Source organism: Octopus bimaculoides, chromosome 2, assembly GCF_046866305.1.
Source record: "Octopus bimaculoides isolate indiv1 chromosome 2, ASM4686630v1, whole genome shotgun sequence".
NCBI lineage: Eukaryota > Metazoa > Mollusca > Cephalopoda > Octopoda > Octopodidae > Octopus > Octopus bimaculoides.
In genome coordinates, this window is record NC_142929.1 from 47,204,308 (window position 1) to 47,218,814 (window position 14,507).

A 14,507-nucleotide genomic window follows, 5' to 3' on the forward strand; every position below is an offset into this window, starting at 1 on the left:
GTGTGTGTGTGTACGTTTGTATATGGTTGTGTGTGTGTGTGTGTGTGTGTGTGTGTGTGTAAAGTGTTTGTATTTGTATTGTAACTTGTGTATATGCATGAATTTGTGCATATGTGCAATTGTATGTAATACCTGGTCATTATGTGCATATATATACAGTTGTAAGCATTCTTTTGAGTATATATATGCATCTGTATCTATGTGTGTGTTTATGTGAAATTCTATTGCAGTGGTTCTCAACCGGGGTCCATATGGCCGCTAAGGGTCCATAGAAGATTTTTGCAGCAAAATTGTAAACTGGAGATTCACAATAGTATTTTAAGGGCCCCTGAAAAGATTTTGCTTTCGATGTATGTATTGGTATCTACTGCAGGAAACAGCTAGGTTTCTTTCTCTACCATTTTACATAGATCAACCTAAACAAGCTAATGTGTGAGAAACAAAATAGGAATTCTGAAATAAGTTTTTATAAAACTAGTTTTTAAACATCAAAATGCCTAGGGAGTCCATAAATGATTAAGAGTTGAGAACCCTTGTTCTAATGAATCAAATCTTTATATATGTTTCTTTGTATGTACTTTATGTCTGAGTATATGTACTTCAGTATGTACAAGGTCGTACCCAAAAGTAACTGGAAATGTTCTCTGTGGGACAAGCTCGTAGTTCTGGCTTCCATTGCTAGAAGCCACTTGATGCAACCTTCAGGCATCAGTCTGCTGACCAGCGTTGTCCAGTGAAGTCATACTGTCACATGGAGCATCTTTATCTTGCAGTGTTTCTCCCCTGTTCATTGATTTTTGCAATGGCTAAAACAAGGAACAGCATGCTTCCGTAAAATTCTGTTTACTGCTGGGAGAAACAGCAGCTGAAATAGTTGTCATGCTTCAAACAGCATACAAGGCCACTGCCATAGGTAAAAGCACAAACTTACAAGTGGTTTTCATGCTTTAGGAATGGTCACTTGTCACTTGAGGATCAACCTCGTTCAGGGCGACCATAGGCCTCCCGAATGAATAAAAACATCATGCATTATGAAAATTATTGAACTGATCTTGGAAGACCATCACTGAACAATCGGTAAACTTGTTGATATGAATGAAGTATCCTGGAGCTCTTGCCAATGAAATTTGGAAAAAGTTGCAGCAAAATTTGTGCCTCACTTGCTCATGGAAGCTCAAAAGCAGTCATGATAGAATGCATGTTATAAACTGAAAGAACAACTGGAAGTTGATCCAGATCTTTTTTCGAAGGTCAGCACCAGTGGCAAAAGCTGGGGCTACAGAACTTGTAGATATGGAGGAGGTGAAGAAAAAATGACGAAAGCATTAAAAGGCATCATTTAGCAAGCATTCCAGCACTGCTTCCAACAGTAGAAAACATGTCTGGACCGATGCATTGCTTTAAATGGAGAAAACTTTGAAGGTGATGAGGACGGTTTGTTATCTATTTTTAGCATACAAGGGATCCACATAGTGGTCTCTCCCATTGTTTATATTTAAATAGAATTCACGGTCCTCAGACGTTTTTTTAAGTATGCTGACCACTGGTTGAAATTGATATTATTTAATAATATTAATTTCTACTCATATATATATATATATATATATATATCAAGAGAGAGAGAGAGAGAGACAGAGAGAAGGTGCGATAGGTAAATTGTTGCCATTTTATATTTTCAATTTCACACACGCACATTGTTTGCTTTTGATTTTATTGGCTACATAGTACAGTAGGGTCAGTCGGGCACCATCTGTGAGAAAAACAGCACCATGAAGCAAATCACTCTGCCAGAAATATGGAAACAACATGATGTTCTGCTTGACTCTCATGATGGTATCTCCAATATGAACATTTCAGAGTGTTTGGATGTCAATCTGAGGACAGTGCAATTTGAGGACATGCACCAAGAGTGATAAAAAAAAAATCCAGTCAACATCATAGTGTTTGGAATGATCACTAGTGATGGCAACATTATTCCTCAATTAATTTTCACACACAGACTCAGATTCAACAAAGAGGCCCACATCAAATGCCTGGAGGAGGTATTGCTGCCATGGGTCAAGAGAGTAGTTGCTGGAAGACCCTATGTCTGGCAACAGGACTCTACAGCATGCCACACAAGCAGGAGAACTTAATCATGGCTCTCAGACAATTTCTGCAACCACATCATCCCTAACATCTGGCCACTTAATACCCCAGACTGCAACCCCCTTGATTATTATGTGTGGGGTGCAGTTGAGCAAGAGACCAACAAAACTCCTTGTAACACCAAAGATGAATTGAAGGCAAGGATTATGGCAGCATTCACCAACTTGAACAAGGAAACTGTTCAGAAGAGTTGCAGGAGATTCCCAAGTCATTTGGAGGCCATGGTTGAAGCCAATGTCAATTTTATTAAATAAATTTACTCTTTAGTATTTCACAATATTTTAATGTAATTCTGGTAAGTATATTTGTTAAAATGAGATGTCAGTGTTATTTTCAGTTTTGAGTAATTTAGATGACAGTTTATTCACCGTACCCTGTATATATATATATATATATATATATATACATGTGTGTGTGTGTGTGTTTAAGTACAGATGTAGCCGTGTGGTAAGAATTTTGGTTTCCAATTACATTGTTCCCATTTCAGTCCCATTAGAAGCTTGGGCAGGTGTCTTCTACAATAGCCTCAGAGTGACCAAAGCCTTGTGAACGGATTTGGTAGATGGAAACTGAAAGAAGCTCGTCATGCCCTGTGTGTGTGTGTGTATGTGTTCCCTTGTATCCATATTTGTGCCCCACCATTACACGACAGCCAGTGTTGGTATGTTTATGCTCCTGAGACTTAGCAATTCAGCAAAAAGAGACCAATAGAATAAGTACCAGGTTTTAAAAAAATTAAACACTGTACTTGATTCATTCTATTAAAAATTCTTCATAGAGATGCCCCAGCATGGTCGCAGTTTAATGACTGAAACAAATAAAAGATAAAAAATAAAATTTATATATATAGGCGTAGGAGTGGCTGTGTGGTAAGTAGCTTGCTTACCGACCACATGGTCCCGGGTTCAGTCCCACTGCGTGGCATCTTGGGCAAGTGTCTTCTACTATAGCCTCGGGCCGACCAATGCCTTGTGAGTGGATTTGGTAGACGGAAACTGAAAGAAGCCTGTCGTATATATGTATATATATGTATGTGTGTATGTGTTTGTATGTCTGTGTTTGTCCCCCCAACATCGCTTGACAACCGATGCTGGTGTGTTTATGTCCCTGTAACTTAGCAGTTCGGCAAAAGAGACCGAAAGAATAAGTACTAGGCTTCCAAAGAATAAGTCCTGGGGTCGATTTGCTCGACTAAAAGGCGGTGCTCCAGCATGGCCACAGTCAAAAGACTGAAACAAGTAAAAGAGTAAAAGAGAGATATATATATCATGATGCCATTAATTCTGTCAGGGTTTTTAATTGCATAATTTTCAATCCAGCATTGTGGATTTTATCAATTGTAAAAGTATTCCCAAGACCCTTGGCAATCTACTTCAGAATGGGCAGAATTCTATAGCACTACAACAGTTTAAATTGAAAATAAGATGGTGAAGGTCTTGAAATGTCAGTTTAATGGATTTAGGAGTATCATGGATGCAAAACAAAAATAGAGAATCTATAAGGGAATACATACATATATATATATATATGTATGTATGTATGTGTGTATGTGTGTGTGTATGTATGTATGTATGTATGTATGTATGTATGCATGCATGCATGTAAGAGTATCTGTCTGTATGAAAGTATGTATGTATATGTATGCATGTATGCAAATGTATGCATGTATATATATATATATATATATATATATATATATATATATATATATATGTGTGTGTGTGTGTGTATATATATATATGTAGGTATGAATATGTATATATGCATATAAGCTCTGTGTGTGTGTGTGTAAGTACTGACATTTTAACATAATTTGCCCTTAAACAACAAGTATTAGTAGAAAAATCTATCAACATTTAGTGCAACAAAAAACTCTGTCTAGTTCATTATAAAATCTGAATTAAAAAAAAACTGACTAAATCTTTCACTTATCTTTTCCTCAATTCAAATATTTTTGTGTTGTTTAATTGAAAAAAAATTATCACAGTTCACTTTGGATTATGCCACAAATATGAAGATTTCTCAAAAATTTTCATATAATTTTCATTAAATTCATTAATGTTTAGTTTTTTCCAAATCAATAAAATTGTTCTAGGTTTTCTTTTGTTGGTGGTCCATGACTTACAATATTATGCAAAACATTATGTTGTTTCCAGAGAGATAAGCTGAAGTGTATTTTGTGATAGCAAATTTTTAATATTTGAGATGGAAGTCAACTACTTGATCTTCAAGTAACTTATTTAAGCTACAAGTGTAATACTTGAATTGCAAGTATAACATTTGAGCTGCAAGTATATTTGCGTTTCAAATAAAATATTGATAATGCAAGTGTAAAACTTGAACTGCAAATATAATAATTGAGCTGCAAGCATAACACTTGAGCTCTTCGTACTATATTTGAGCTTCAACCATAACAATGGAACAGGAAGTATAATACTTGATCTGCAAGCCTAATACTTGAGTTTCAACTATGATACTTACACTGCAAGTATATAGAAGTCTAATACTTGAGCTGCGAGTATTATATTTGAGCTGTAAGCATATGTGCTGCATGGGACCAGCGTGTCAAAGAATAGACCCAAGTTGTAAAAGGTGTCTAAAAGAAGTTGAGGTAGGATTTACACTCTGATCTCATGTAACCATAGCCAGTAACGACTATCCAGACACATGGGTCAGAGGGTTGTTGCCTGAGTGGTGCAAGTGTGTCATCTGACAGGGGTAAGGAATCACTAATAAATGGTGGTTGCAGTAATGCACTTTTACAGCTCATTCCCTCATACTACTACTACTGCTACTGCTGCTGCTACTGTATGTATGTATAATACTGGAGCAGCAATTATAATACTTGAGCTACAAGTCCAGTACTTGATCTGGAAGTATAATATTTAAGCTTCAAGTACAATATTATATTTGAGCAGAAAGTATAAAACTTGAGCTGAAAATTTATTATAGTTGAGCTACAAGTATTTGAGTTTCAAGTATGACTTGTGTTGCAAGAATAGAATGTTAACTTCAAGTATTATATTTGAGCTGCAAGTGTGGCACTTGAGTTTCAAGTACAATATTTGAGCTTGAAAAAACATATTTGATCTTTAAGTATAATATTTCTGTTGCAAGTATAAAACTTGAGCTGAAAGTGTGATGCTTGAACTATGAAAATAATACTTGTATTGAAACCATAATACTTGAGCTACAGGTATAACTTGAGTTGCAAATATAATACATGATCGACAAGATAATTTCCTGATCTATAAATTCAGAACTTGATCTGCAAATCCAATATTTGGTTCAGAAGCCTAATACTTGATCCAGAATTTCAAACACTTGCCTCACAAGTTCACTACTTGGCCTGCCAAATATAATACTTGATCCACAAGTTCAACACTTGAGCTAGAAGTGTGTCATGTGACTATATAATCAAACAGAACTGATTCATATATACATGGTGTCCATAAAGTTGCTATACAGTTTGGTTGAAAACAACTCTATGATACAGTTGCTGGGGCATATGTAAGAAACCCAAAGAAACCAATTCGCTGTGGTAGTTCAGAAATTAGTACCAAATGAACATCACTACAGAAAATACTTACAAAACTCAATATGAAACCTTATATTCTGTGCCTAATTCACAGACTTCTGGAGGATGATCCTGATCTTAGGTCTCAATTTTGCAAACAGTTTGTAAGTCAAAGAAGCCAAGTTTGTAAGTCAGAGGAAGCCGAGAAGTATTGAAGATCTTCAGCAGTTCATTATTGATGCATTTGCTAACCTTGATCCAGGCTTGTGCACCAAAGTTTATCACAATGTGCTTTCATGTCATGAATGCATTGAAGCTAATGACTTACAATTTGAAGATTTAATCATAACTGTAGTAAATGAAATTGATTGCCTAGATTCTTACAATATTTTCTGATGTAATACATATATTTTCTGAAAATCATTTTAGTCTAACCATGATATTTCTTTATTACAAATAACTGTATAGTAACTTTATGGACACCCTATATAAGAATAGATACAACTTAGAATGGCGACAATAATCTTGTCACTATCAACTAATCCTCTTAATTTCCTTCGACTTTATGTCTAACAAGACAAATTCTGCTTTCCGTGCAAACACGCCACAAACTATAATCTCTCTACACTTTTATCCTCTCTTTCACATATACACACTCTCCCATTTTCCTTCCAAATGCATTTTTAAACATGTTTGGACCTTCCAAAAATAACATAAGCCTCCTATCAATATAAATCCAGCAAAAAAAAAAAAAAAAAAAGATAATGTAAGAGATTTTTAGTACATAACTTTTAAAATATCTTGAATTTTCATAAAAGCATTGCAGGAAATCTTTTAAAACAGCAACTAACACATATCAACATAAGATTATTTCTTTAGCTTGTTTTAGCCCTCATTGATTGCTGTTCTGCTGGTGCACCATCTTTAAAGTGTTTTCTTTTTTAGGATTACTCTAGATTTGTGTGACACACACATATTTACATGTATAGTTGTGTGGTTAAAAAGCTCACTTTGCAACCACATGGTTTTAGGTTCATCAGTCCCACTGCACAACACTTTGGGTAAATGTCTCCTATTAACCCTTTAGCATTTAAACCGGCCATATCCGGCCAAAAGTATTCTGCCTGTTTTATGTTCAAAATGGCCAGATCTGGTCTCTCACACCAACCCTACAATATTGTTTTAGAAATTAACAGCAACCTCATCAAGATCTCATAGCTACAAGATAATGCATGATTAATTCAAAACAATGTGGATAAAAAAAGCATTAATTTTGGCAGAATAGTGCGAACACTAAAGGGTTAAAGCTCTAGGCTGACCAATGCTTTGTGAATTAAATTTGGTCGATGGAAACAGTACAGAAGCCTGTTATGTACATATATGTATGTATATGTGTGTGTTCATGTTTATGCTTACAATCCCACTGCTTGAGAACCAGCGAGAGTTTTTGTACATTCCTGTAGCTAAGCAGTACAACAAAAGAGACTAAGAGAAAAGGCACCACACTTTAAAAAGTACTGGGGTTGATTCGTTTGACTACCTTTAAAAGTGTTGCTCCAGCATGGCCACAGTTCTATAACTGAAAGAAGTAGACAATAAAAGATAAAACTGTTATGTCTTAAGCTACTGCTATCTAGCACCTTCGGATGAACTCTACTCAACCGCTACACAACTGCTACTCGACTGCTACTCAACACTCCTACCATGGCCAGACTACCTCTATTTAAATGTCTTGGGAGATCCTACTTCTTCGCCTGGGGGCGTTGACACAACAAAAACATAAATATGTATACAATACCTGTCCCTTTTTTGGATGACATACATGGTTATGTATTTTAAGCTAAGTGTGGATAAAATACCAATGAGTCTAACATTTATGATGAGCACATTTATGGCTGTGTAGTTTGGAAGCTTGCTTCCCTACTGCATGGAACCTTGGGCAAGTGTTTTCTATTATAGCCCTAGGTCGATCAAAGCCTTGAGTGAATTTGGCAGTTGGAAACTTGGTGTGTTTAAGCTGCATGCATTATATTTGAGCTGCGGCCATAATAATGGAACAACAAGTATAATACTTGAGCTGCAAATCAAATACTGGATCTGCAAGTCTAATATTTGAGCTGCAAGTATAAAACTTGAACTGCAAGTATTATATTTGAGTTGTAAGCAAATGTGCTGCCTGGGGTTCTGCATGTCAAAGAACAGACCCAGCCTGAGAGAAAGAGAGGAGAGGGAGGGAGAGAAGGGAAGAGGGGAGGAGAGGGGGAGATCAGGAGAGGGGGAGATCGGGAGAGGGGGAGATTGGGAGGCAGGGAGATTGGAAGAGGGGATGATTGGAAGAGGGGATGATTGGGAGAGGGGATGATTGGGAGAGGGGATGATTGGGAGAGGGGATGATTGGGAGAGGGGATGATTGGGAGAGGGGATGATTGGGAGAGGGGATGATTGGGAGAGGGGAGGAGAGGGGGAAAAGAGATCAGGAGAGGGTATGAGAGGGAGAGTGAGGAGAGGGGGGATAGAGGCGAAAAGAGATCAGGAGAGGGTATGAGAGGGAGAGTGAGGAGAGGGGGGATAGAGGCGAAAAGAGAATGGGAGGAGAGGGAGAGGAGAGAGGAAAGTGGAGAGGGAAAGGGAGATGGAGAGAGAGGGGGAAGAGAGGGAAAGGGGGAGGGAGAGAGAGATAGAGGGAGGAGAGAGAAGGAGAGAGAGGGAGAGAGAGAGGGAGGAGAGAGAGAGAGAGAGAGAGACAGAGACAGAGAGAGAGTGGGGGAGCAACTGAGATACAAAATGATTCTGTTGATTTTTCTTGATTTTCCAGAAACTTTCAGCTTTGTATATTCTTTTGGTTTATTGTTCCCTGCTTTCATTTTGCTCTTTGTTATAGACTTCTGATATAGGCACAGTCATGGCTATGTGGTTAAGAAACTCACTTTGCAACCACATGATTTTGGGTTCAGTTCCCCATGTGGCATCTTGAGCAAGTGTCTTCTACTATAGCCCTGGGCAGACCAATATCTTGTGAGTGAATTTGCTGTAGAAGCCCATCATGTGTGTGTGTGTGTATGTGTTTGTCCTACAACCATTGCTTGACAACCAGTGCTGGTTTGTTTACATCTCTGTAATTTAGTAGTTTGGCAAATGAGATCAATAGAATTTTTATTCTTTTATTCTTTTATTTGTTTCAGTCATTTTGACTGCGGCCATACTGAAGCACCACCTTTAGTGAAACAAATCGACCCCAGGAATTATTCTTTGCAAGCCTAGTACTTACTATCAGTGTCTTTTGCCAAACTGCTAAGTTACGGGTACATAAACACATCAACATCGGTTGTCATGCGATTGTGGGGGGACAAACACAGACACATACATACATACATACATACATATATATATATATTAGTTTATGAATATATCAATATTATCTCAGTTTAAAAAAACCTTGACAATGTAAATATGTTAATAGTTACCATGAGTAGCAAAAATTACACAAAAAACCAGGATATCACACCCGTTTTATAGGTATAGATACCAAGTTAAAGTGATGCATTTTGAGTAGATATGAATAATAACAATAAATGGAGCAAAACGCATATAAATAAAAGTTCCTGTAATTCCTACATATGTTTCAAAATATATGTGTACTCTACTCCAAAGAAGTAAGAGCTACTGGAATTCCACATATATTCATCGTCAGTGAACCAACATATAGAAGCAAGACAAATGCAAAATGATTTCACATTTGTCTTGCTTCTATATGTTGGTTCTCTGACGATGAATATATGTGGAATTCCAGCAGCTCTTACTTCTTTGGAGTAGAGTACACATATATTTTGAAACATATGTAGGAATTAAAGGAACTTTTATTTATATGCGTTTTGCTCCATTTATTGTTATTATTTATATATATATATATATATATATATATATATATATATATATATATATATATATACGACAGGCTTCTTTCAGTTTCTGTCTACGAAATCCACTCACAAGGCTTTGGTCAGCCCGAGGCTATAGTAGAAGACACTTGCCCAAGGTGTCACACAATGGGACTGAACTCAGAACCATGTGGCTGGAAAGCAAGCTTCTTACCACACAGCCACGCTTGAACAATCAATACCATCAAGTATGTTTGTGAATTGACCCCAAATAAAGGGTTGTCATGTTCTTCTGCTTTGTACTCAAATCACTGACAGTAAAAGAAAGACCTTAAAAAATCTTTTAAAAAGCTTCATGTGAAAAGTAAACCAAAGAAAATAATGATGTGAGAAAGACAAGTTAATCTTCTATTGTGGTATTAACTTTTCCTTTCTTTATCCCTCATATTTTTGAAGAGACATTATGGCTGGCTGCAGTCAAGCCCTGTGCAGATTGCAATTTAGCTTAAATATTAAGTTGAAATCATGGAAGAGAATGCCAAACCTTAATTCAAAACAAGGTTTGGTGTCAGGGAGAGAAGCCAAGTGTAAAATATTAATAGTACTTAAACAACTGTTATCCAACCCAAGTCAACATGAAAAAGGTGGACCTGAAAATGATGGTGGTTGTGGTGGTGGTGGTGGTGGTATTGGTGCTGGTGGTAGTGGTGGTAATAACAATGATAACAACAACAATGATGATGATGATGGTGGTGGTGGAGGTGATGGCATTGGTGGTAGTAGTGGTGGTGGTGGTGGGGGTATTGTTAGTAGTGGTACTGGTGGTGGTGATGGTGGTACTGGTGGGAATGACAATGATGATGATGATAACGATGGTGGTCGTGGTTGCAGTGGTGGTGATGGTGGGGGGTTGGAAGGGTTGTGGCAGTTGTGGTGATTGTGGTGGTGGTGGTGATGGTGGCAGTGGTGGTGGTGTAAAAGGATTTCCTGCATTTAAAATTTTTGTTTTTGGGTGATGATGCCCGCAAACAATGCAGCACTTTTCAAAAGCAATCACCGCCTCCAAAGTGCTGATAACATTGACATCACAGAGCTCAGATAGTTAAACGGTGATTCTTATCAGGCAATATACCTATAGAAATTGATTCTATTGTGATTCTTCCCATTTCTCCCATGCCTCTTGCATTATCTCCTTCATCTAGTATGACCTTCAATCTTTCAGTTAGCAGAAGCCTACAAAGTTTCCTACAGAATATTAAAGAATATTATTTGCACATCATTTAAAGATTTCGGTGGCGGGGGGGGGGGGGGGGGGGTTATTTTTTGTTTTTTCGTTTGTTTCCTGATATCATGCCAACTCTGTACATACACTTCCTGCAGTAAAAGTAAATAAATTTCTTATCATTTCTTGTCTCACCAAAATGAGCTCGGCAGATGGCATACAGATTCTTAGCACTATTTCATAAACATTTTAAAAATTCTTCCATCTGCTCTGGTCATTTAGTCCTTTCCTATTTTACTCTATTTTTCTTAATGAGTTTTAATTAATTATTATCATCATCATACTTTATCAATATTTTCCAGCTGTTAACATTTCCATTTCTTGGATTTTGGAAGCAAACCGTCTTGTCACCAGTAGACATTCAGCAAAGAGATTTAGTCTGTTACAATTTAAACATTTGGCATTTTCCTAAAATATATTACAGCAACATGATAATATGGTGAATTATTATCTTTCATAAATTGCATCTAACAATCATCATCATCATCATCACCATCATCACCATCATCACCATCACCATCACCACTACCAACACCATCATCATCATCACCATCATCAATGTCACCATGATTGTCATTGTCATCATCAATGTTAGTGATTATCATCATCAGCATCATTATCATCGTCATCAGCATCCTCCTCCTCCTCCTCATCATCGTTTTAATGTCCCCTTTTCTATGCTTGCATGGGTCGGATAAAGTTTATCGTGGCAGATGGTTCTGCAACCAGATGACCTTCCTGATGCTAACCCCTCAACTGTTTCTAAATAAAGTAGTGTTTCTCCATGCCCAGACATGTTTTCATAGAATATTAGAAATGAACAACAATGCTTACATGACAGTTACAATAATTTACAACTATTACAAGATATCGAGACAAGGAAACACAAACAAACACATTCACTTACATGACAGACACAGACACGCACACACAGACACAGACACAGACACACACACACACACACACACACACACACACACACAAGACTTTTCTGAGATTTAAAATGAGATTCTAAATTCCAACGATGGAGCTTTGTATCTTTGTTAGAAAAAAGCTTCTGTTTCAAAAGAAGAATTTATATAATTAAAAACAGAAAAGAATATACATATATAAATAACTTCTACCCCATGTATTGTGTACTACTAATTTTTTGTTTGTCCACTCACTTGAATCATCATCCTCATCATCTTCATCATCGTTTAATGTCCGCTTTCCATGCTGGTATGGGTTGGACGGTTTGACTGGGGACTGGTGAGCCAGATAGCTGCACCAGGCTCCAATCTGATCTGGCAGAGTTTCTACACCAACCACTTCAAGAGTGTAGTGGGTGCCTTTACGTGCCACTGGCATGAGGGCCAGTCAGGCGGTACTGGCAACGGTCACACTCAGATGGTGTTTTTATGTGTCACCTGCACAGGAGCCAGTCTAGCGGCACTGGCAACATCCTTGCTCGAATGCTGTTTTCAAGTACCACAGGCACAAGCGCCAGTAAGGTGACGATGGTAACAATCACGCTCAAATGGTGCCTTTTATGTGCCACCGGCACGGGGGCCAGTCAGCGGCCATGGCAACGATCACACTCGGATGGTGCTCTTAGCGCTCCACTAGCATGGATGCCAGTCATGTGGTGCTGTCAACGAATTTGAACTCGATTTCACTTGCCTCAACAGGTCTTCGCAAGCAGAGTTTAGTGTCCAATGAAAATATATATATATATATATATATATGTATGTATATATATATATATATATACACACACTCACACACAATAGGCTTCTTTCAGTTTCTGTCAACTAATTCCAATTACAAAGCTTAGTTGCCCATGGATGTAGTAGAAGACTTTGCTTAAGTGGTCCTGCAGTGGTACTGAACCCAGAACCATGTGTTTTGGACAGCAAAACTCTTACCATACCCTTGGATGGAAAAAGACGAAGACTGCCAATGAGGCATGAACCTGCATGTAAACATGACAGATGTTTTGCCTCTCTATTTTTTAAACACTGCTGCTAATCTAATTATAATAATTGTTTGTAATTACTGACAGACAGCCAGCAATTTTCAAGTGAAGGGGTTAGTCAATACTACTAACCCTAGCACTTGAGCAGTGCTTCATTTTATTGACCCTGAAGGGATGAAGCACTGCTCAATGACTAGGGTCAGTGGTATTGACTAATCCTTTCGCTTCAAAATTGTTGGCCTTGTGTCGATAATTAGAAACAATTAGATCAGTCCCACTGCATGGCACCTTGTGCAAGTGTCTTCAACTACAGCCCCAGGTTGAACAATACTTGTGAGTGAATTGGATAGAGTGAAACTGTGAGAAACCCATTGTATAAAAAGAAAAGGGTAAAGACCCCCTTCAGTCATGAATGACCATGGGATTGACCTAGAAAGTTCCCCTCTGAGGCACAAAGCCAGGCAATGTTGTTTATGGAAGGCCAGCATTCACCCATGCATACCAGCCTCTCTTTTCCATGCCACAGATGTTATCCAAGGGAAAGGCAAAAGCCAATACAGCTTGGCACCAGTGACATCACAACTCATTTTTACAGCTGAGTGTCTTGTTCGCAAACACAACATACAGCCCAGTTTGGGAAATCGAACTCACTACCTCATGATTGTGAACCCAACACTCTAACCACTGAGCCATGTGCCTTCACACCATCGTGTGTGTGTGTGTGTGTGTGTGTGTGTTTGTACTTGTACTTGTGTCCCTTTACCACTCAATAACTGGTGTTGCTTTGCTTACATCCCTATTAGGGGGTTGTTTACATAAGCAAAAGGATAAAAACTGGGAGCAACCAAATTTGAAATACAAAATGACTTTTGCACCACCTTGTATAATAAACAGCCTCAGCACCATTCTACCATTCTAACCAACCCATCTCTACTCTTTTTTTGTCTTATCATCACTCACACTGTCATTACCACTCAGGGGGCCACATCAGCTTCTTTGCTACTTCTTTCCTCCTCAAAATGTATATCGACCGGAATTCCCTTTCACCCCATCCCCCCTGCCCTCCATGATATTTTCTGCTGACTTTGACTTACGAATCTTCAAGCTGAACATCTTCTATATTGATCTCTACTGCTTTTGGAACACCTCCAAAGGTGACGAGCACTACCACTTCTTTGTTCACCTGTTTCTGTCATTGGGTTGCAGCCATGCAATTTCATGGACTTGCATGGGGTTACTTATTCGATCAGTCTCTTTTGTTGAACTACTAAGTTACAGGGACATAAACAAACTAATACTGGTCACCAAGCAGTGGAGGAGAAGGCAACAAACACAATGACGAAGACACACATACATACATAAATATAATACAAACACATGCACAGCCACATATACAATAGTCTTCAGCACAGTTTCTAACATATTCACTCTCAATGCATTCATCCATAAATTTTCTTTTTACATGTGCATTGTGTGACGAAGTGTATGTTTATGTGTCAGTGTATATGTATATGTGTGTTTGTACACCTGGCTTGTGTGAATTTTTAAGCTAATTTGCATGGGTTTAATATGTGCATGTATGTATATTCTTGCATATATATATATATATATATATATATATATATATGAATTCCCCTATGTGTATGCACATCTGTGTACCAAGTAAAATTATGTATGTTTCTAAATGTTTCTATGTATGCATGTAACTAAGTATGCTTCTTTGAG

At 37.8% G+C, this 14,507-nt stretch overlaps 1 protein-coding gene across 7 annotated transcripts in view; it reads right to left on the minus strand.

Annotated features, from left to right (window-relative positions):
* The window catches only part of LOC106875928 (tubulin polyglutamylase ttll6), a 420,072-nt gene that overhangs the window by 134,422 nt on the left and 271,143 nt on the right, over window positions 1-14,507 (minus strand). The window lies entirely within an intron of this gene.